Source organism: Podarcis raffonei, chromosome W (assembly GCF_027172205.1).
Source record: "Podarcis raffonei isolate rPodRaf1 chromosome W, rPodRaf1.pri, whole genome shotgun sequence".
NCBI classification, from domain to species: Eukaryota; Metazoa; Chordata; class Lepidosauria; order Squamata; family Lacertidae; genus Podarcis; species Podarcis raffonei.
Window position 1 is genome coordinate 1,187,083 of NC_070620.1, and position 24,636 is coordinate 1,211,718.

A 24,636-nucleotide genomic window follows, 5' to 3' on the forward strand; every position below is an offset into this window, starting at 1 on the left:
GAAGAAGAAAGCAAACACAGACCAGGAGGCAGGGGCTTCTAGGGGAAGCGAGGCCTTCATGTGGGAAGCCTTGACTCCTCACGTGCTCCCCGGGAACAGCTTCGACCCCACCACCCAGTCTTCTGCTGGTGTCACTCTTCCCCCTGGCCCAGAACAGGAGGCTCCTTCCCAACACGCAGAATGCCTTGCACGTGATCGATGGGCCTGTGCTCACTGTGACATAGGCAGGGCCGGATTTATGTATAGGCTAAGTAGGCAGAAGCCTAGGGCCTCTAGATCTAGGGGGCCTCGCCAGCCTGCCCGCTCCCCAGCGCCGCAAACAGTCTCCCCTCTCCCCAAATTGCAAACCCAAGACTTCATGCAGGGCATTTCTCCCCCATTTCAAGGACATTTTGCTTCAAAAGGAAAGGTGGACTTGGAGAAGGCAAGCAAAATGCGAGGGAGATAGTGAAAGATACAGGAAATTGAATGCAGATTTCCAAAAAATAGCAAGGAGAGACAAGAGGGCCTTCTTAAACGAGCAATGCAAAGAAATAGAGGAAAACAACAGAATGGGAAGAACCAGAGATCTGTTCAAGAAAACTGGAGCTATGAAAGGAACATTTCATACAAAGAGTACCATAATAAAGGACAAAGGTAGAAAGAACCTAACAGAAGCAGAAGACGTCAAGAAGAGGTGGCAAGAATACACAGAGGGATTATACCAGAAAGATATGGATGTCTCATACACCCCAGGTAGTGTGGTTGCTGACCTTGAGCCTGACATCCTGGAGGGCAAAGTCAAATGGGCCTTAAAAAGCACTGCTAATAACACGGCCAGTGGAAGTGATGATATTCCAGCTGAACTATTAAAGTTTGCTAAAGATGATGCTGTTAAGGTGCTACACGCAATATGCCAGCGAGTTTGGAAAACTCAGCAGTGGCCAGAGGATTGGAGAAGACCAGTCTACCTCCTTTAGAGGAAAAGGCCTTGAGGGGAGGACCTGTTGCCTCCACAATCCTTCCTAAACATGCATAAGCTGAGAGGCAATTGTCCGGCAAATGTGGTGCTGTGGGGAGGCAGGAACATTTTCCTGCAGTTAAGTATTTTCTAAGTTCCTTTCCCGAAACTTCCCCAAACGGTTCTGAAGCCTCTCTAACCTCAGAAGTCTTTTCCTCTCTCCGGAATTCTGGGATTCGAGGATAACTTCATGGAGAAGGAAAGAAACCTGCAGAATCAGCAAATGAGTGCCCGCCGGGAGCCTCCACCCCCACCGCTGCCACCAAGCAGGCTGTAAGTTGCCTTAGAGGTGTACTGTGCCCTCCCGCCTCCTTGCTTTTAAGGACTACTTGAGTTCTGTTCTCATCTCCCTGAGGCGTATCCGTGACAAGGAGAGCATGAGCAAGAAGCAACCCCAATGACCCACACTATGCGCAAGCTCTTTGTGCCTTCCACACATACGCAGTCCGGACAGAGAGAGGGACTCATCCAGCACGTCCTCGCCAAGAGAGAGAAGGAATGTGTCAACACCCAGAATTCAGGTCAGATCATGCAAAAGTGCAAAGACCAGTGGAACCTGTATCAGAGTTGGGGCTGGAGAAAGCGACATCTACATGACAGCTTTATTGTTGGGTGCCAGGCAAAGTCTGTCCTGTTCACTCAGGCCACATGGGTGGGTAATGGAAAGTATTAGTTCTGGTGGGCAATTTTCCTTGGTGCCACATACTGAACCGTGGCTTCATATTATGAGCAGGACGGCAGCCTCTCCTCCAGCTTTGCACACCTCTCCCCCACCCCAAGCCTATTGGGAAGCTTCCACTTGGATTTTAAATTAACCACAGTTTGGTGTGTCCAGATCCTAAGGTGGTTAATTTTACCAGCTTTGTAAACCCACGATTGGAAGTTGGCTTGTTTCAAAGAGCCATGGTTCAAATGAAGCGGTTTGTGCAGCTTCAGACATTGAGACAAGATGCAGTTAATCCAAAACTATCTCCTTTTATGATATGTTTATCAGTATGTGGTTAGCAGCTTCAGATGCTACTGTTTTACAGAGGCTGTTTAGCTTGCTCTTTTTACCCCTTTACTAGACAGGCTGTATTTCTGTGCTGTTTTCAGAGTGGGGAATGCCCCTTCCTTCATGGCCAGCATGGAAACACAGAAGGCTAGCCATTTAGGAGGCTTGCAAAGAGGACAAGGGTGTTACGGGGTAATCTTCTAGCAAACAAGCTTGGCACAGCAGATCTGAGAGGTGGTTTTCTGCTCCCGGAAAGCCAGCCTGGAAACCAGGTTGCCAGGTGAAGGAAGAATGGAGAGATCAACCAACTCACTTGCCTTCAAAGAATTTCTGGTTGCCTGTGGCTACTGGGATAGTGCTTAGATATCAGGCTGGCTGACACATCTTAAAAAATACAAGGAAAAAGCTTTTGTTCTTTCATTAGCAAAGCTCCTTTGGGGCCCCGAATAGCTAAGCTGAGGAAGAAGTGGCTGGTATTACTTGTTTGTTCTTGGTCCTGATCTTGCCTGCCCTTGCACACTCCTGTTGTCTTTGCATATTTAACCAGCACGTCTGTTCCGATTGGAGTCCTATTCCTGCAGTTCCACATCCTTCTCTTTGGCACTTGGGCATTCGGTTCCAGGAGCTGGACCTGAGCGCAGAGGCTTTCTTCTACTTGCCCTCGACAAAGGAGCAAGAGTGGCTGACAGCTGTGGAAAAGGCTTTGCGTTCCAAATCCAAGTACAAGAAAGTAAGTCCAACCCCACCCATTTCTTCAGCAGCCAGACAGCTGTCAGGAGCTGGAGTGAGGAGGAGGAGGAGGAGGAGGAGGTCAGCAAGAGAAAACACCTGGTGTCAGTGGTGTTTTATTCAAAAGAAGCCAACATTCTTTATTCAAAGAAACCCAAACCGTGCAGGCCTCGTGATCACAGAAACCTTTCCCAACAGGTCTTCCCCAGTGAGGTAGTTGTGAAGGCTGAAGGTTGCTACCCTCCCACCACTCTCTGAAGTCTCCTCCTCCCCCTGGTCCTTCCCAAGCAACCTGAGACTCTGACACCTTGCCTGTCTTTGCTCCCTCCTCTTAATTTCTCTGTCTTCTGGGAGACCAGCAGGGAGGGGAGCTGATCGCAGCAGGATGGGGAGACCCCCTGGCTTCTGCAGCAGCCTGCCTGATCTCTGCCTCTTGACCCCCGCCTCCAGCCTCCACTTCTGCCTCGGATTCTGGGCTGCTGTTTGCCACAGAATCTCCCTGCCCCCCTGCCTCTCCAGTTTCCAACACCTCCTCTTGCTCACAGTCTGCTCCCTCTTCTCCCTCGGACGACCCCCCACCAGTCCCTGGCTCTGAGCCTTCTTCCCTTGGGGGATCCCCAGTTGGGGCCCCCTGCCACTCCTATCTGCATCCAGCCGGCCCAGGACAGCAAGCAATGAACAGAGCTGGTAGACATCCCAGTACCTTGCATCTTCTAGGTGCAGCTGGTGCGTCTAGTCGGAATGATGTTGCTCATCTTTGTCAGGAAGGACCAGCTCAGCCGCATCAAGGAAGCGATGAGGGAGACAGTGGGCACAGGCATCATGGGGAAGATGGGGAGTAGACCCTGACAGCGGAATTCCCGACGTCGATCTTTCTGTCTGTCTATCTGCCAACCAGTTCCCCCCTCTTTCCTGCTTGCTCACTAACAGCCATCTTTGCTCCGCCCCTGCAGGGTAACAAGGGGTGTGTGGCCGTGAGGCTTGTCTGCAACAATACCAGCTTCTGCATGGTCAATTCCCACCTTGATGCCCACGTGGAAGACTTTGAGCGCCGAAACCAGGATTACAAGGATACCTGTGCCCAGATAAGAATAATAATAATAATAATAATAATAATAATAATAATAATAATTTTTATTTATTCCCCACCCTCCCCAGCCAAGGCCAGGCTTAGGGCAGCTAACAAGCAATAATTAAAACAAGTTGAATTAAAATACAGCATTAAAATATTGAAACATTAAAATGCAGCCTCATCACAGGAGGAGAAAGTAAAAAGAAAGAGGGGGAGGGAATCAAATTGGCTCCAAGCCAAAGGCCAGGCGGAACAACTCTGTCTTACAGGCCCTGCGGAAAGAAATCAGATCCCGCAGGGCCCTGGTCTCATGAGACAGAGCGTTCCACCAAGCCGGAGCCAGTGTTGAAAAGGCCCTGGCTCTGGTTGAAGCTAATCTAACTTCCTTAGGGCCCGGGACCACTAGGGTGTTGCTATTTATGGACCTTAAGGTCCAGCGTGGGGCATACTGGGAGAGGCGGTCCTGTAGGTCTTAAGCCGTGAAGGGCTTTAAAGGTCAAAACCAGCACCTTAAATCTGACCCTGTACTCCACCGGGAGCCAGTGCAGCTGGAAAAGCACTGGGTGAATATGCTCCCATGGCAGAGACCCCGTGAGGAGCCTCGCTGCAGCATTCTGCACCCGCTGGAGTTTCAAGGGCAGCCCCACATAGAGCGAATTACAGTAGTCAAGCCTGGAGGTGACCGTCGCATGGATCACTGTGGCCAGGTCGGGGCGGGAAAGGTAAGGGACCAACTGCTTGATGCGGCGAAGGTGGAAAAATGTCGCCTTGGCTGTTGCTGTAACCTGCGCCTCCATGGAAAGGGAGGCATCAAGGATTATACCCAAACTCTTAATAGAAGGCAATGGCACTAATTGGGCCCCCGCAAGAGAAGGGAGTTGGTCCCTCATCCCCATGCCATCCCAACCCAGCCATAGGACCTCTGTCTTCGAAGGATTTAGTTTCAATCAGCTCCCACGAAACCATCCAGCCACAGCTTCCAAGCATCTGCTCAGTGTGTCCGGGGCCGAGTCGGTGCGGCCATCCATCAGCAGGTAGAGCTAAGTGTCATCAGCATATTGGTGACAGCCCAGCCCAAAGCTCTGAATAATCTGGGCAAGGGGGCGCATAAAGATTTTAAAAAGCATCGGAGAGAGGATTGCGCCCTGCGGCACTCCACACACCAAGGAGTGGCACGACAACATCTCCCTCCCTAGCGCCACCCTCTGTCCCCGACCATAGATAAAAAAGCACAGCCATTTACGGGCTATGCCCTGTATCCCCACGTCGGCAAGGCGGTGGTCCAGAAGATCATGATTGACCATGTCAAAGGCTGCTGACAAATCTAAAGGAAGCAGCAGTCCTGACCCGCCTCGATCCAGTTGTCTACGTAGATCATCTGTTAGGGCAACCAGAGCCGTCTCGGTCCCGAAACCAGGACGGAACCCGGACTGAAATGGACCTAAAGCCGATGTTTCCTCCAGAAACGTACCAAGCTCATCAGCAACCGCTCTCTCAATTACCTTACCCAGATATGGAAGATTTGAAACTGGCCGGTAATTGGATAGGTCTAAAGGATCTAGTGAAGTTTTTCTTTAAGAGCAGACATACCACTGCTTCCTTCGGGTCCCCTGGGAATGTCCTCATGCCAAGGGACAAATTGATAATTTCAACCAGGGGGGTCCGTGCAACATCTGGACACGCCCTAATCAGCCAAGACGGGCACGGATCGAGGAGGCAGGTGGTGGGCCTACCAGCTTGGAGGAATCTATCCACATCAGCAGGGAGTAGCCGATTGAAATGGTCCAACACTGGACCCGAAGACAGTCGAGGGGCCTCCAGTTCAGTCACTGTATCTAAATTGGCAGGGAGGTCATGGCGGAGCAACAGGACTTTCTCCGCAAAAAAGCTCGCGAATGCCTCACAGCTGTGGGTCGAATTTGTGCTTAAATTTGGTTGTCCTCCTAAGGACATTATCAACCTAATTATTCTAAAATGTTGTGCCGGGCGAGAGCTAGCGGATGCAATGGAAGGATTTTCCTGTCGTGTGATGCAGCAAAGTAATTTAAGATGACATGGGGCAAAAATGCACAAGCATCCTGTACCTTTAATAAGTGTGTATAAGATAGGATTTCAGCAGGTATACCCCTTTTTTTGCACTTGGCTAACCTACTAGTAGAGACGCGGGTAGCGCTCTGGGTTAAACCACAGAGGCTAGGGCTTGAAGATCAGAAGGTCCGCGGTTCGAATCCCCGCGACGGGGTGAGCTTCCCTTGCTCGGTCCCTGCTCCTGCCAACCTAGCAGTTCGAAAGCACGTCCAAGTGCAAGTAGATCAATAGGTACCGCTCCGGCGGGAAGGTAAACGCCGTTTCTGTGTGCTGTTCTGGTTCGCCAGAAGTGGCTTAGTCCTGCTGGCCACATGTACGCCGGCTCCCTTGGCCAATAAAGCGAGATGAGCGCCGCAACCCCAGAGTCGGTCACAACTGGACCTAATGGTCAGGGGTCCCTTTGTTGTTGTTGTTGTTGTTTAGTCGTTTAGTCGTGTCCGCCTCTTCGTGACCCCATGGACCAGAGCACGCCAGGCCCTCCTGTCTTCCACTGCCTCCCGCAGTTTGGTCAGACTCATGTTTGTAGCTTCAAGAACACTGTCCAACCAGGGGTCCCTTTACCTTTAGCTTTAACCTACTAGTACTTCACCTTGGTCTTCCAGCACAACAGTGGCTGTTAATAGACTCCATTGTCAGGCAACAGGGGGTCTTTTGCTTCTCTGCTGATAAGCGGTTTCTTTTTGGCTTTAGCTAAACATTCAGCGTACCCAAAAGACAGCTTTTGCTGATTTCACAGAGGGAGAGATCAAGTTCATCCCCACGTACAAATTCGACTCTAAAACAGATCCTGCTTGATAGTTGAGCCTTTGTAAGTAAGTCCTCTCAATCATTCTTCTGCAAGGCTTGTTTGTTTTTCCTAGTCTGCTGAGATGCTAGTAGTGTCCTGCCTTTCCATCCTCCTCAGCAGGCTAGTAACAAATGGCTTTCTGCTAAGCAAGCTGTTGGAGGAGGGCTAGAGTTGAGGGCTGGGCGGACTTCCTTTCCTCTGCAGCCAGAACGGACACCAAGCCACGGAGGAAGAGAGAGATCCAGCTCTCCTTCACCTGCTCACTTTGCTTGCATGGAATTCCGGGTTGCCAAAGGCTGCTAGGCGAGTTGTGAAATGCAAGGCTGTGATATCTTGTCTTCCTCAAGCCGTCCCTGCTCAAAGTCTCTGGAAATGTTTTGGCTCCTTTTCCACAAGCAGCCTTTCCCCCACATTTGTCCTGATAACCAGCATCCTCTGTTTCATGGCGTGTATAAGCAGAGAATCCTGTTTGTGTCAAGGAAGTCTGGGAATGAGACTTGGTGCTCTCTCAAGATGAGTCTGCCAGGGCATAAGAACATGAGAGCAGCCCTGCTGGATCAGGCCATTGGTCCATCTGGCCCAGCATCCTGTTCTCACATTGGCCAATGAGATGCAACAGCACGCTCCCCTCCTCCAAGCCATACTGCTTCTCTTGGTGGAGTATGTTCGGTGGCCATTATGGCTAGTAGCCATTGAGCCTCACCATCCAGGATTTGGCATATTCTTGTGGTTCTTGACAACTGTCAGAAGCCACCTAGGCCTGCTAGTTTCATTGCTCTTGCTGTGGTAATGGGGAAATCAAAAGGACAGGCGGAACATGTAGTGACGAAGCCGGAAAACGGCAGGCTCCTTTGGGCAGCATTTCAGGTGCCAGAAAGGGTCTTTTGGATCACTGAAAAAATAGTGTCTGAACAAGAATAACGGGGCCCCTTGCTTTGGGGAAGGATCATCATTTGGTGGTGTGCCATATGCTTTGTATGCAGAGTCTCAAGTTGAAACTCTATGGCACCTCCACCTGAAAAAGGATTGGGCCACAGAGAGCTGCTGCCAGCCAGAGTAGACTTAATTAATGAATTGTGGGGTTGGAAGGGATCACGAGGGTCATCTAGTCCAACCCCCTGCAATGTAGGAATCCAAACTGGGGGAGGTCAGAAATTCATTCTGACCTGGTCGAAGGCAGCTTTTGATTTCCTGACAACTCTCTCCATGAGGCAACATGCCTGCACACCTGCAAGGTCCGCCCCTTCAGAAGTTGGACTCCCAAGCCCCATCATCTCCAGCTCCGGACCGTGGTCAAGATCACAGGCCGTGTGTGGAGCCAAAGTTTGACTGCGTGAGCCTTGTGTGTTGCCTCAGCCAGTCCAACTGTCTCCTTGCAGTGGGAAGTGCCGTGTGCCAGCATGGTGTGAGCCAATCCTCTGGAGAGGAGGCAGCGTGAATCAGCTCAGCTACCGAAGCCACATGGAATTGAAAAGGAGCTCCCTCTTCCTCACAGGGGTAACCCCTGCCCTGGCCAGGGCTATCGTCTATTCAGGGTTTTTAGTTGCCTGCCATGTGGCACCTCCTCGAATCTGGGCAGGCCCTGACCAACAACCAGGCCCCTTTCCACAGAGCTCCTCCTTGGCCAAGGACTTCCGGTGCAAGGAGTGGGCAGGTTTTGGCTCTGTTAAATCCCTAGGCTTCCATTCCCCACTCTTCTGAGTACACGCTGCTCCTGCAGGCATGGCAGACCACATGGGCTGAACTGTATACCTTAACCGTTGGCTCCATTCATCCAATGGAGCTTCTGTGGTACTTGGCTTGGAGCATTTGGCTTCAGCCCATTGGCTCTGGAAGTCACAGAGTTACAGTGCTTGCCTCTTTCAGGGCTGGGAACAGGGGGGTGCAGCAGGCCTTTCTGCTCTTAACTCATGCCCCCCCTTTAGTCCATAGCCCCAACAAATGTGCTCTGCCCCCCCCATAGGTGAAGGTTGTGGAGGGTACTGTTCAGTTGATGGACAGGATGGAGAACGAATTCCTTCCCTCCCGGGAGGGAGGTAAAGACCAATAGGATCCTCTCCAACCCCTTAAAGAGGGTTTGCTGCAAAAAGACCAGGGGGGAAAGAAGCCTTTGGCCCATCTAGCTCAGTCTTGATTTCCGGGGAATCTCTTTCTTTTTTTAATAAATTTTTATTAGGGTTTTTACAATATTACAAAAGGAAAAAGGAAAAAGAAAAAATACAAAATAAAAACAGTTAAAAACAATCAAACTTTCATCACTTATCTTTCATTTACTTGTTTCCCGGACCTCCTCATACCTCCCTTTTTTGTATTCCAGTTCAATTTATTAGTTCAGCAGTTTCTTTCCCTCTTTATTTTACCCTGATCTTTAATCTTAAATTGTTATAACATTAAATTTTTACTTTAAAAAAACCATTTTTTCATATTCTTTTAAACCATTACAGCTAGAAACCACTTAATTTCAATCCACCATCATTCTAACATTCATTAATTTTGCAATATTTCTGTAGGTAGTCTTTAAATTTCTTCCAGTCTTCTTCCACCAACTCTTCTCCCTGGTCTCGGATTCTGCCAATCATTTCCGCCAATTCCATGTAGTCCATCACCTTCATCTGCCATTCTTCCAGAGTGGGTATGTCTTGTGTCTTCCAGTACTTTGCAATAAGTATTCTTGCTGCTGTTGTGGCATACATAAAGAAAGTTCTATCCTTCTTTAACACCGATTGGCCGACTATGCCCAGGAGAAAGGCCTCTGGTTTCTTCAGGAAGGTATATTTAAATACCTTTTTCAATTCATTATATATCGTCTCCCAGAAAGCCTTAATCCTTGGGCACGTCCACCAAAGGTGAAAGAATGTACCTTCAGTTTCTTTACATTTCCAACATTTATTATCGGGCAGGTGATAGATTTTTGCAAGCTTGAGTGGGGTCACGTACCACCTGTATATCATTTTCATAATATTCTCTCTTAGGGCATTGCATGCCGTAAATTTCATACCTGTGGTCCATAACTGTTCCCAGTCAGCCATCATTATGTTATGTCCAACATCTTGTGCCCATTTAATCATAGCCGATTTAACCATTTCATCCTGAGTATTCCATTTCAACAGCAAGTTATACATCTTTGACAAAATCTTAGTTTTGGGTTCTAACAGTTTCTAATTTTGATTTTTCCACCTGGAAGCCAATTTTCTTGTCCAATATTATATGCCTCCATTATCTGATAATAATGAAGCCAGTCTCGCACTTTGTTCTTTAGTTTCTCAAAACTCTGCAATTTCAGTCTGTCTCCCTCTTGTTCCAAAATTTCCCAATATTTCAGCCATTTAACCTCCATATTGAGCTTTTTCTGAGCTTTCGCTTCCATCGGTGACAGCCACCTTGGGGTTTTATTTTCCAATAAGTCCTTATATCTTATCCAAACATTAAACAATGCTTTTCTAACAATATGGTTTTTAAATGCTTTATGCGCTTTGACCTTGTCATACCACAGATATGCATGCCATCCCAATACGTTATTAAAACCTTCCAAATCCAAAATATCTGTGTTTTCAAGAAGTAGCCATTCTTTCAACCAGCAAAAAGCTGCTGATTCATAGTAAAGTTTAAAGTCTGGCAGGGCAAATCCACCTCTTTCCTTTGCATCTGTTAATATTTTAAATTTTATTCTAGGCTTCTTGCCCTGCCAGACAAATCTAGAAATATCTCTCTGCCACTTCTTGAAACAGTCCATTTTGTCCACAATTTGCAATGCCTGAAACAGAAACAACATTCTAGGCAATACATTCATTTTTATCGCAGCAATACGGCCCAGCAGTGAAAGCTTCAAATTTGACCATATTTCTAAATCTTTTTTCACTTCAACCCAGCATTTTTCATAGTTGTCTTTAAATAAATTCCCATTTTTTGCTGTCATGTTGATCCCCAAGTATTTGACTTTCTTAACCACTGTTAAACCTGTCACATTCTGAAACCTCTCTCTCTCAATTGGTGTTAAATTTTTCTCTAAAACCTTGGTTTTTGACTTATTCAGTTTAAACCCTGCAACCTGACCAAATTCTTGAATCAATTCTAAAACCCTTTTAGTACTAGATTCTGGCTCCTGTAACGTCAATACTAAGTCATCTGCAAATGCTCTCAATTTGTACTGTTTGGCTCCGACCTGTATACCTTTAACCAACTGGTCCCTTCTAATCATATTCAGCAAAACCTCCAGGACCGATATAAAAAGCAGTGGGGATATTGGGCAACCTTGTCGTGTCCCTTTTTCTATCTTAAATTCTTCTGTCACCACGTTATTTACAATTAATTTAGCCTTTTGCTCTGAATATATTGCACTTATACCGTTTTCAAAACCTTGGCCTACCCCCATACCCTGTAAGTTCTTTTTCATAAAAGTCCAAGAAATGTTGTCAAAAGCTTTCTCCGCGTCCACAAATATTAAAACTGCCTTAGTGTTTATATTCACTTGTAGTTTTTCTAGAATATTAATTATGTTTCTCACATTGTCAGATAAATGTCTTCCTGGGAGGAAGCCTGCTTGGTCTTTATGTATCTCTTCCACTAACACTCTTTTTAGTCAAAACAAAAAAAAATTTTCCTTCCAGTAGCACCTTAAAGACCAACTAAGTTAGTTCTTGGTATGAGCTTTCGTGTGCATGCACACTTCTTCAGATACACTGAAACAGAAGTTGCCAGATCCCTCTATATAGTGAGAAGGTGGGGAGGGGTATTACTCAGAAGGGTGGTGGGAATGGGTGATTGGCAGATAGCTGTGATGAGCCTGTTGACGACTCTTAACGACTGCAATAGGTCTTACAGGAAAAAGCAAGGGGTGAGAAGGTGAAAAATGGCTTTGTCATGTATAATGAGATAAGAATCCAATGTCTTTGTTCAGACCAGGTCTCTCCATGGTTTTAAGTTTGGTAATGAGTTGCAATTCAGCAGCTTCTCTTTCCAGTCTATTTCTGAAATTCCTTTGTAGTAAAACAGCTACTTTGAGATCTTGTATAGAATGTCCTGGGAGATTGAAGTGTTCTCCTACTGGTTTCTCTGTCTTGTGATTCTTGATGTCCGATTTATGTCCGTTTATTCTTTGGCGTAAGGTTTGGCCTGTTTGTCCAATATAGAGAGCTGAAGGACACTGTTGGCATTTGATGGCATATACAATGTTAGACGATGAGCAATTAAATAGTCCCGAGATGGTATGCGTGATGTTGTTGGGGCCAGTAATGGTAACTTAGTTGGTCTTTAAGGTGCTACTGGAAGGGAAAAAAAATTTTGTTTTGACTATGGCAGACCAACACGGCTACCTTTCTGTAACTCTTTTTAGTCTTTTAGCCAAGATATCTGCAAAAATTTTGTAATCCACATTAAGCAGTGATATGGGTCGGTAGTTCTTAAGCTGCGTCTTTTCAGTCTCTATTTTCGGTACAAGTGTGATATATGCTTCTTTCCACGACTCTGGTGCCCTTTCCCCCTCCATTATTTCGTTACAGACCTCTTTCAAAGGTTGTACTAGCCATTCTTTTAAAGATCTGTAGTATCTAGAAGTCAGTCCATCCGGTCCTGGAGATTTACCCAATTGCATATTCTGAATGGCACCTTCTATCTCCTGTTCAGTTATTTTATAGTTCAACATTAATTTATTTTCTTGAGAGATTTTTTGTAGTCCATTTGTTTTCAAAAATTGGTCTACGTCAGTTTCTTTCTGTGGCCCTTGTGTATATAGTTGTTTAAAGTACCTCTGGAAGCAATTTCTAATCTCAGCTGGGTTCTGTATGTTCCTTCCTTCCACTTCTAAATTTGTAACTGTATTTAATTTTTGTCTTTTTTTCATTTGCCAAGCCAACAGTTTCCCACATTTATTAGCTGACTCAAATGTCTTTTGTCTCATTTGTTTAATTTTCCATTCAATCTCTTGATTCATCATTTTCATAAATTGCACTTGATATAACTTTATTTCTCTCAAAATCTCTTGCGACTTGGGTTTTGCTCTCAATTTTTTTTCACTTTCCTTTATTTTCTCCAAAATTTTATCCTTCTTCTCATTCTGGATTCTCTTTTTTATTGCATTCTGTTGTATCAAGAACCCTCTCATAACAGCTTTACTAGCGTCCCAGATTACTCTTTTTTCCACATTGGTGCTCATATTTATCTCAAAATAGTCTCTCAAGGTTTTTGGGGCCTTCTTAAACACTTCTTCATCTCTAAATAAGGTGTCATTCATCCTCCATCTAAAGGAACCTGTTGGTGTTAATTTCATTTCCATCTTGACAGCATTATGGTCGGAGCAGGTTTTTGGGCAGATTTCCACTTTTCTTGTCTTTGGTGCCATTCCTCTAGTTACCCATATTTGGTCATTTCTAGTCCATGTCATTTTGGCTTCAGAAAAGAAGTGTGCTGGTCCCGGGGGGAAGGTTACTGTTACCGTAGTCAAAGTTCAGTCCTGAGTCACTAGCCTGGAAATAGTTCACAAGGTGCGAGGCGAGGTCCGAAGCAGGGAGCCGGGCGGGGACGGGAACGCTCGAAGATCAGAAGCAGGAAGCCGGGCGGAGAACAGGAACGCTGGAAGGTCAGAAGCAGGAAGCCGGGCGGGGAACAGGAACACTGGAGAAACAGGACTGGATGCTGGCCGAAACAGCTCTTCAATGATGACGTTGCTCCCGCAACCTGGGACCGGGCTGACTGGCCTTTATCTTCTCTGAGGCCAGGGGCGGTCCCGGCCCCCAGGAGCCCCGCCTCTCCTGGCCTTAAGGCGAGCACTCCTCCTGGGAGAAACCAGTTCCCTTCGCCTCTCTGCCCTAAGCCTCTGCAGTTCAGGAGAGGCTGAAGGGTTACTGGGACCAGGGGAAGACTCACCTTAGGCACTGAGTCCTCAACCACCTCTGGGGCCAGAATGGATTCACCTGGTGCCTGCTCCTGAGGATCCGGCACAGGTGCAGGCTCCTCAGAATCAAGGCCCTGCCCCAGTTCAGCCGGCCCTGGAGGCGGGGACTCCTGTGCCGGCTGGGACTCCTCCGGTTCACTCTCAGAATCGGAATCCCAGGCCATCACAAGAAGGTTCCCTCTTTGGCCAAGGGGTTCTTTCTTCTCCAAATATCAACTAAATCCAAGTTGTCTGTCATCTCAAAGAAAGTTTTCGGTAGTCTACCATCCTTAGTGACTACCTGTCTTTGTGCCTTGTCCATATGTGTAGATACCACTCCATTCATGTCTCCCATCAAAATCACATTGTAATCCAAATAATCCATCAGGATCTCATGCAACTTCTTAAAAAAATCAGATTTCCCCTCATTTGGTGCGTAGACACCTACTATCAAAAAAATTTCTCCCTGTGTTTGAATTTCAATTGCCACAAATCTTCCTTGGTCGTCTTTAAAGATAAATTTCAGTAGTAATCTCTCCTTTGCATAAATCACTACCCCTCTTTTTTGACCTTGTCCGATGAAATAAACTCCTGACCAAGTCTTTTATTAATCAATAGTTTCCTGTGTAGCCTTGTTATATGTGTTTCTTGTAGACAAATCAAGTCCAATTGTTCCTTTTTTAATAAATGAAACACAGATCTCCTTTCCTGAGGGGAATTCAAACCATTACAATTCCAACTTAGTAGTTGCAGAGCCATGATGTAGTTACTATGCTTCTCCTCCAACTGCACCCAGTGCCTGTTCCTGCTCTGTTGGTGGTATCACCTTCTTTAGGCGGTCTTTTAATTCAGGAGGTAAATCTGGTGTATCTAAAGTTTCACTTACAAGTGCTCTTAACTCTCCTGCAACTTTCTTCTGCAGGTCTTCTCCGTGATCTCTCCAAAATTTGTCTTTGTCGTCCTCTGATCTTATTTTTATCTTCTTCCCTTTGTAGCCAAAGGACAGGCCTTGGGGGAATTCCCACCTGAAAAAGATTCCGTTACTTCTCAACAGGGCAGCTAAAACTCTATAATTGGACCTAAGGTCCAAAAGGTGTTTCGGAATATCCTTAAATATCTCCACTTTTGACTGATGTATTTCCAAGGTCTTCTGGAAGTGCAGACTCAAGATTTTGTCTCTCTCCTCTTTTGTTCGGAGGGTGATCAAACAGTCTCTCACCCTGTTCTTCCTCCCTCCTTTTCCAAGTCTAAAAGCACTCACTATCTTGAAACTATCCTTCTCCAAATCTGGATTCCAAAAGTCTGCAAATTCCTGTGTAAGAAATTCAATCAAATTATCTTTCTTCAATTCAGGTACCGCCCTGACCCTTAAATTTGCTTGCTTCTCCTTCAACTCAATCATAGACAATATTGATCTGTGGTCTTCAAGTTGTTTGTGTAACGGTGGTATCTTCTCTTCTACAACGGCGGCTGTAGCAGTTGCAATTTCTTTTGCCTCTTCAGCTGTCTTTCGTGTCTAAGTGGATTCCTGTAGTAATTTCTGAATAGTTTCTGTATTGGTATTTACCTTCTGTCCCAAATTATTAATGCTTGTAGTGTTTTGATTAATACTTGTAGTGTTTTGGTCAATTCTGCCCGATGCCTCGGCTACTTGTTTGCTTATTCTTTCCAAAGATTCATTAATTTTACCAAGTGCCTGGGCCAGGGCATCATCAGCTGCCATACCTTTAGGTTTAGATTGTGCCAATGGAGTTGCTGTTGGTAAACCAGCAGGACCAGATGTCGAAGCTCTTCTTTGCAGCCCACCGTCTGTACGAAATACTCTGCCAGACCTTGTTGCTTGTACCAAATCTATCTTGTCTTTCCCATCTGCCATAACCCTCGAGATAAAAGTCAAGGTCAGTCACACGCTCAGAGTCAGAGTTTGTTTTGAAATGGAAAATTCCCTTGGCCCAGCTGCTGTTGTGATAATTTCAAAGTTCCTCTAGGGGGACACAGTAGCAGTAACAGTCAAAAATGTCTTAAAGTAACTAACTTTTCCCTTTCGCCCCCCAGTCACAAAAGGACAACAGTTTCTATCTAATTGTTTCCTGATACTTTGAAATCAGGAGAAGCCAGTCAGTAATATTGTGTCTTACTTGTATCTCAGACGCAGAGTTAACTGTCAAAAGAAAAGATACTTTCAGCAACAGCGCGTTTCTCAATACGGCATTTTCACTGTTCACTGGGAGCCCGTTCCAGGGTTTTGAGCAGTGAATTTTAGCTCCTCTTCCTCTCTCTTTTTGCAGGGAAATACAGTTCAGATCCTTTCCCCCCTCCTCCCTTGCAATCAAGGGGGGGGGGAATCGCTTATTTGATGTTCGGATTATAATCCTTTACCAACGTCCTTTGAGGTTTCCGCTTACAAGTTCATTGCTTCACTCCATTTACAAGAACGGAAGGAAGACTTCCTGTTTATGCCTCTCCGCTTCAGTACCAAATAATTTTTAAAGTTCCTTTAGTTCTGAAATTAGCCTACTCACGGATCGTTGTTTTACAGCCAAATTATGCTTAAGGAGCTCCGTCACAGACAGAGGTTTGTGGACTTAGCCAAACTCTGAGGGACTAGGACTTTATGCACAAGCAGCTCATCATCCCATCACAGCAATCGGACAGTCCCTGAAAGCAGCTTGTGCAGAGAGGCATCATGAGCAACCCAGCCGGAACCGGGGGAGCAGGAGGAGCTGGAGAGGGTCCAAGCCTGGAAGAAAGGTACCGGGTGTTGGAGGTCCAGCTAGCGCTGCAAACGGCGAGGCTAGAGGAAAGGAGGGCGCAGGATGCAGAAAAGGCAAAAGGCGCCCCACTAGCAAGAAAGATGCCAGGATTGGTGCAGAAGTTTGGGGGGGACCCCAGGAACTATCAAGCCTTTAGGACAGAGATGCAGTATGCTCTCAATCTGCAGTTTGACGACTTTCCCGACGAGGCATCGCGAGTGGCGTTTGTGGTTGGCCATCTCGAAGGGGGGGCGAGAGACTGGGTTAGACCCCTGATGGCAGGGAATAGTGAAATGCTGAAGGACACGAGGAAGTTTTTTCGCGCCATGGATTTGATGTTTTCCAGCGAGATTGAGCAGGGAAGTGCTGAGCCAACTGCAAGCAAACCAGCTGTGGGTGAAATTGGAGAAGTGTCAGTTTCACACCAAGGAGGTGGAATTCCTGGGGTACCGCTTGTCAGACAAGGGATTAGCCATGGATCCAGGCAAGGTCCAGGCGGTGCTGGAATGGAAGACACCAAAAACGAAAAAGGATGTGCAAAGATTCTTAGGGTTTGGGAACTTTTACCGTAAGTTCATCAAGAACTTTGCCCACTTAACAGCTCCCATCACGGACTGTCTCAGCAGCAAGAAGAAATTTGTTTGGACGGCGGAGGCGGAGCAAGCATTTGAGGAATTGAAAAGGGCATTCGCTTCGGAAGAACAGCTCCTGCATGTGGATTTACAAAAACCAATGAGAGTGGAAACTGATGCATCAGACCGGGCGGTGGGGGCGGTGCTTCTTCAGCCGGGGAAGAATAAGTCGGAGTGGAGACCGTGTGCCTTCCTTTCGCGTAAGCTAAACAAATCCGAGAGGAACTACACCGTATATGACTGAGAACTACTCGCCATTCACGAAGCGTTCCGGAGATGGAGACATTTACTAATTGGTGCACAGCATAAGGTGCAAGTGTGTACGGACCACAAGAATTTGGAATATTGGAGAACGGCACGAGTGCTCAACCAACGACAAGTGAGGTGGGCCCAAGAGTTCTCCAAATTCCATTTTGAAATTTGCTATGTGCCAGGTCCAGAAAACGTCAGAGCGGACGCTCTCTCACGCAAACCTGAATATTTGGAGGGGGAGGGAGCACCTGAAGAGAGACATATCATCCCAGAGGACCGCTGGGTGTGTGGGGCGGCCTGGGTGGGGCAAAGGGAACTGGTAGAGGGAACGGTGAATGATGAATACGCCCAGAATAAGCTCAGAGGTTTAAGGAGAGAGGGAGAAGACCCCGGAGGTTTTGAAGAAAGAAACGGGGCATTGTATTACAAAGGGGCACTATATATACCCGAAGGGGAATTGAGGGGGAGAGTACTCAAACAGCTGCACGACAACCCCACAGCGGGGCATTTTGGGCAACACAAGACCATGTGGTTGGTGACCAGGGAATTTTGGTGGCCCAAGGTGAGGGAGGATGTACGGGAGTATGTGAGAGGGTGTGACCAATGCCAGAGAGCCAAAGGAGAAAGGCGGGCGCCGGCGGGGTTATTAGAACCGTTACCCACACCAGAACGACCGTGGGAGGCGGTATCGATAGATTTTATGACTGATCTGCCGAAATCCCAGGGGAAAACCGCCATACTGGTCGTAGTAGACCTGTTAACTAAGATGGGCCACTTTGTAGCTTGCTCACATGCAGTCACGGCGGAAGAGACAGCGAAATTGTTTGTAGAACATATTTTTAGGCTGCATGGCGCCCCCTTGAGGGTGGTCTCCGACAGAGGGAAACAGTTCACGTCCAGGTTCTGGAGGAAACTTATGAGCTTACTGCACGTAGAGGTCAATTTTTCGACCGCCAGGCACCCTGAGACCAATGGGCAGGCGGAGAGAGCAAACGGTATCCTCCAACAATACCTGAGGTGTTATGTCAATGACAGAGAGAACGATTGGGTCGAAAAGTTGGCACTAGCGGAATTTGCCTACAATAATGCGGAGAATGTGTCCACCGGGATGAGCCCCTTTTTGGCTAATTATGGGTGCCACCCCAGGGCGTTTCCAGGGGGAGGAGGGGAGAGATGGAGTGTACCGGCCGCCGAACATTTTGTAGAAGAAATGGAAGCGATCCATCGTCAACTCCAACTCAACTTAGAAAGGGCCAAAGAAGAATATAAGAGGCAGGCAGACAAGAGCAGAAGGGAAGGTGAAACCATTAGGGTGGGGAGTCAGGTGTGGCTGTCAACCCAAGGGTTGCCGTTCAAGGGGGGTTGCAAGAAATTGAGACCCAAAAGATTGGGACCATTTGAGGTCATTCAACAGGTCAACCCAGTGGCTTTCAGACTCCGGTTACCGAACCACATGAAACTGCACCCAGTATTCCACAGGTCATTACTGTCACCATATAGGGGGGAAGGTGAAGGGGTCTCCACACGGGGGCCAGTCTTAGAAGAAAGGGAAAGCAGCAACCATGTGGCGGAGATCATCGACTCCAGGTGGAAGGGTAATCAGGTGGAGTATTTGGTCGCGTGGGAAGGGGAACCGGAGTCGGAAAACACCTGGGTGACGGCAGAGGAGGTCAGTGACGAGATCTTGATCGAAACGTTCCACCAAAGGTTCCCCAGGAAACCTCAGCCAGTAGCGAGGTTCCGGAGGGAGTACTTTGGCACCACCGACGAGGAGGAGGAACTGGAAGGATTCAGGGAATCGGAGTTGGAAGAAGGTACAGACTCCGATGAGGAGGAGTACTTAGAAACCGGAAACAGCAACCGGTGGAGGGAAGTGTTCGAAACTTCGGAAGATGAGGGAGGTTCTTTCAGGGGTTTTGCTCCCTCGCCTCCCGCAGAGGAGGGAAGGGGAGGTGGTGAAGGGGGCCCTGGAGGGGAGGTGGATGTCAGGGAACTGCCATCGGAGAAACAGGAGGTGAAAGGGCTCACAGAGGCTGAGAGAGACTTATCCGCTGAGGAGGGAACCAGCAGGGGGAGAGGAAGAGCTCCAAGGGAAAGTGAGTCGGAGGGAGGGCTCAGAGACACTTCCAGCGAAAATAGCAGGGAGGTTTCAGGACCTCCCATAGGGACACCCACTCCTCGCTGGAAACTGTCACGCCGAGAGTCCAGAAGACGCGTTTCCGTTAAGGAACTTTTATGCTGGAAGAAGTTCCGTAAACGCCCACTGTCCGATTCTACGAGCGACTGATGGAGCCATGCTTAAGGAGCTCCGTCACAGACAGAGGTTTGTGGACTTAGCCAAACTCTGAGGGACTAGGACTTTATGCACAAGCAGCTCATCATCCCATCACACCATGGCTTCGCGCTGAGCCCTGCGAGGGATACTTGGAGCCCAGCGCGTCTCTCTCTGGAATCAGAGAACTGTAGAGTTGGAAAGGGACCCCAAGGGTCATCTAGGGAAGGCCTTCCTTTTCTCCTCCTCTTCCCAACCCTCCTCCCTCAAACCTTGGGAGTTTGGTAGAGCAGGGGAGGCTTAACATTTGTGGGCTGCATTGCCCCATGCTCAAGCCTCCAAGGGCCACACGTCAAAGCAGCTGAGCCCAAAGTGTAAAAGTGTGTGTGACCAGCTTTAAACAAACACACACACACAAATGAATTGAAGCCAAACAATGCTGGAGGGTCCCAAAACACCTTTTGGCATCGCAGGGAACCAGTGAGAGCAGTCCGTCCAAAAATTACTTTTTTTAAAAAAAGAAGCGTATTTTTATGTTGTGGAGGCACAAAAATATCTTGGGGATCATATAGAACTAGCCAAACTTTTAAAAACTCAATGAAATGTAAACTAAAAAAGAAAGTTACATTGGGGGCGCAAAAATCCTTTCCCTTTTTATATTCTTTTGTTAGGATCACTTTCTCTCACCCCCCAGTATCCTGTCACCATCTTCTGTGCAGCTGCTGCTTTGGAGGACTAGAGAGGAAAGTGGGGTGGGGGTGGGAACTGAGTCGCTTCTTTTCCTAATTCTTGAAGTTAAGGTTTCCCCCATACACCTGTGAGAACAGGATGCTGTACTAGATGGGCCATTGGCCTGATCCAGCAGGCTCGCATGGTGCCATTAACACCCTGGGTTGTCTTTTGCTCTTGCCTTCCTCCTCTGATCTCAGGGAGAAGACAGCTTCCTAGAAAAGGTAACAGCTGGTTTGCTATCCTCTAGATGTTCTTGTAGCGGGCTCAAATCAGGTACAGGCAACGCCCCGTTTACACGGGGGTTGCGTTCCGAGGTACCGTGCGTTTAAATGAAATTGCGTATATTGGGGACAGCATTGGAAAAGCCTGCAAACACCCTCTAAACTTCCGGAAACCCTTTTGAAAGGCCTTTTGAAAACCAGCAGCCTCCCTGCAAAACTCCTTGCTCCAACTCTCCGCAGGCCTGAGAGGTCGGTGCCAAAGCTCCTGGGAGGGAGTCGAGATGCTGTTTCCATGCCGCTTTGCCGCTTTGGTGCTCTTGGGGGGGACATTTTTGCCCCTTCAAGTGCCCCTTCCAGCTTTGCGGCAGTGTGCATGTGCCTCGAAGGCACGTAAATGGAGTTGCCCTTGTCAGCGATCAGCAGCTGCTCCATGCAGTGGCAGCTGGTCCCTTAGGGCAAACCAGGCACTACCCCACCAACCTGACTTTCCTCTCAGGCAACCCGCACCTGCCTGCCTTCTGACTCAAATCCAGTCCAGGTGGTGGCTCTAGCTCTCTGCTTTGGTCTCTTCCCTAGTCTCAACGTGGCCCTTGTAGAAGTCGGCAGAGGAGAACGGAGACGAAACCAGAATTTGCCATCACTGCTTGTAACTGATTTTGCGCTGCTTGACTCTGGGTCCGCTTGCGATTGGCAGCACGGGAGGCAGAAAGCCCAGTCTCATGATGCAGGCGCCAGCCCCCTCTGGCCCCAAGAGCCAGTTTTCTCCTTGTCTCTGTGCTCAGCCACTGCTGCACAGGCTATGCCACTCTGGCTTACTCTTACCACCTGAGCACTGGCATTTGGGAAGCGGTAGTGGCTGCTTTGGGGTGGCTCAGGGAAATGTCACTCCTCTCAAAATCAGATCTACTTGGGTGTATTATCATAGCCACAAGGAGACAGTGGTGACTGTCAATTTGGACAGCTGTAGACATTTAGAACCATGGAGGATATGTTTATCAGTGGCTACCGGTCAGGGCTACTTCTTGCCACTATTATCACAAACCACATGCTTTTGATTACCAGTTGGCCATTGTGGGAACAAAATGCTGATCTAACCCAGCAAGGCTCCTGTGTTCTTTAGCATGCACCAGCTACTCTTGCACTAAGACTCTGATACAGTATGTGTCATTCCCCACACCAATGTGCTCTCTCTCTCTCTCTCTCTCTCTCTCTCTCTCTCTCCAGGGGTGGGGAGTATTGGCGGGGGGGGGAGGGGGGATGAACTGGTTCCTAATCAACAGCTGCCCTGGGGATGAGGGGATCAAATTCTCCATCCTTGCCAACTCCTTTTAGTGATGGGCTGCTTGCCACTGCTGTGCTCCTAAAGCTCTCTTGCTCCCCCCTCCTCTCTTTCTCTTTCTCTTGAATGTGGTAGCTTGAGATAGAACTAACCACCCTGAACATTTCTGGAGAGGAAGATGGGAAGGAGGCCGGAGGCATGGTTCACCAGCTGCTGTGTGCTGCATTGCCCAGACAAAGTCGTGGGCTGGGGCTCCAGCTGTTGCTCAGTTTCTACCACTGCCTCTGCAACGTGCTCTAGACAAGGGGTGGTGAACATGTGACCCCATCATCTCATCATGCTGGCTGGGGCTGCAGCCCATCAACCTATGAAGACCCATCCATGTTCTGTTGCTGTTTTTGTTACTTATTTCCTGCCCTTCACCCAACAATTTAAATAAAATGTTAGCCAAACCTCATGTCCACAGCTGCATATTCAGTAAGCTTTTGGGTGAACTGCACATCCGGAGTGGGAGGATTACGAGCTGCATATTAATAGGGGGAGGGGGAGCTTGGATTTGGGGTGCAAGCAATTTGTTTTTTGTTTCCCCACTTGAGATGCTTGCTGTGGCTAGGGCCGGGCGATATATTTTCAACTCAGCTTGAAGTCTAGATAGTGAGACTGGTTTCATAATTTCTGACCTGGCAGTATATTGCGAATCATGATGTGTGTGTGTACTATGCAAAAAACACCATGTGGGGGGAAACTGTGAAGCCAGACAATGCTTCTCTAGATTCCTGCAGCCCCTGTGGACTCTGCTGGTTCAGCTTTCCCCTGCCCTCCTGCAGGGGGCAGCAAAAATCACAATGCGGGGGAAACCGTGAAGCCAGCCAATGCCTCTACATAGCTCCATCTTATTTCAGACATCGCGATATATTGGTGTATTGCAATGTTTAGCTAGTGATATATCACCGTGTTGAAAGCCAGCTATCGCCCAGCCCTAGTTGTGGCCTCAGAGGGCAAGACTTGTCCACCCAGCTGGAGCAAGGAAAGAATGCATACAGGCACACATTCTGTCAGGCTCTCATGCCAGCCCCGCTTGTCACTGGACCTCCAGGAGAAGCAGTTTCTGGATATCGTACCCCAGGATGGTGATGACTCCACTGAGCGGCCAAGGAGATCTGGCTTTTGGTGGACCACCTCTTCAAGAATGCCTGCCACCAGGTGAGCTGAGGGGGACGGTACCATTGAAAGGATGGGTGTGGGCTGGAATCCAGTACCAGTTTTGGGGTGTGCAGGTTCCAAACGCCACCATTGATTTCTATCTTAGCTACCGACTCGCTCTTACAAGCTCCTGCTGTGAGTATAGTGGCACCTTGGTGGAGCGGCAGCGGGTGGGACATCCAGCATACGGTCTTCCTTAGAGCGGCTCAGAAGAACCCAAGTGTTCCCAACCATTGTCTGTCTCTCCCTAGCAAAGCGGCTCTCTGAGACTCGCCACTAGAAGAAGCGGGGAATGATTTCACTCTCCCATTGCCCCAAATCAGGAGAAGGGTAGTAGGAATGCTACTGTGGAAAGCAGGCGGGATACAATTCTCAGCCCTTGTGCCAGCTCTCTTGGTGATGGGCTTCTCTCCATTGTGGCATTCCTCGACCTCACATGATGCACCCCAGGGCTGGATTGTTCTTCATGCTATCCAGGATGTACCTCATCCCTTCCTAACGCATGGGTGATACTCTGCTTCAGGAGGACCTCTTCCAGACCCCGGGCACGCAGGACGAGCTGCAGGAGATAACTGAGTGGCTGGACACCAGCATTCCCGAGACGATCCGTATCCTCTTTGGGGGGCATTGTTGGGGAGCAGGGCTGCTTGGTGCTTTTCTTTCGCTCTTGGCTGGAGTGGACCTGACTTTTATATACCTGGTGGCTTAGGTTCCTAGGCCAGCCCATCCTTAAGGCTCTGGGACACAGCACAATGAAATGCCCACAGTCAAGTCCAGTCATGCATCCAAACAGCTTCACAGCTTTAACCCCCATTTGAAAACATCAGCCTGGCTAGATAGAGCAGAGGTGGGGAATCTTGACAGGCCCGCAGGCCCCACATCTAGCATCATACGTGGTGTCAGGTGTGGAGACAGGTAAAGACATGGCTGCAAAGGAGCTTCAAGGGTGCTGTCAGAGGTTCAGGAGCAGAAGAGCAGGGGAGAGAGCAGATAGAGAGCGGAGGAGAGGAATCGGAGGGGAGCGTAGGGGAATATGACAGTGGACCGAGAGATTCCATGAGCTTCTCCAGCGAATCAGAAGATTCCCAGGAGAGGGCGCCTATGGTAAGGGCGAGGCGAATCCCAGAGGGGACGATCCATAAACAAGGAACCAGAGGGGAGTCCCAAAGGAGCAGCGGAGGAGTAGGGCCAGTTCCCCCACCAGAGCACAGTGGGGGGGAAGAGTCACGTGAGTCAGGACCAGCTTCTCTTCCATCGGGGAGTGGGGAGACGGAGGGAAGGCCAGGTCCAGCTAGCCTCCCCGAAAGGGGGAGCAGTGACACAAGTGTAACGGTCAGAAGGAAAGTGGGAGGCTGCGCGCGCGCGCCAAGTTCAAATGTGGAGGAGCGCGGGACAGCAGAAAACCCGAATTGGGAGCCAGGTCCTAAAGCCCGAAAGAGGGGGGGGGAGGAGTCGGGAGAATCAGTGTCAGAAGAATCTCGGAGGGCTGAAACTCCGACTAGCAGAAGGACCCAGAGAAAGAAGGAACAGAGGAAGAGGTGGAGTAAGGCTAGAATCTTAAGCTGGTGTCAGGGGGGAGGAGATTCAGATGGGACTTCTACGGTCTGACGGATAGATGTAGCGTTGCGCGCTGCGCGTCTGGAAATGAGACTGAACTTCAATAAAGACTTTTAAACTTGAGCAAGAAGCAGCGTTGGTCTTGTGTGAGCTGGGACCTTGGGCAGCGCTGACAGGTGCGTTCAATTCTTCTTTGG

At 48.4% G+C, this 24,636-nt stretch overlaps 1 pseudogene; it reads left to right on the forward strand.

Moving 5' to 3' along the window:
* Positions 1 to 1,648: 1,648 nt before the first annotated feature.
* Positions 1,649 to 23,591, forward strand: LOC128406106 (inositol polyphosphate 5-phosphatase OCRL-like; annotated as a pseudogene).
* Positions 23,592 to 24,636: the final 1,045 nt, after the last annotated feature.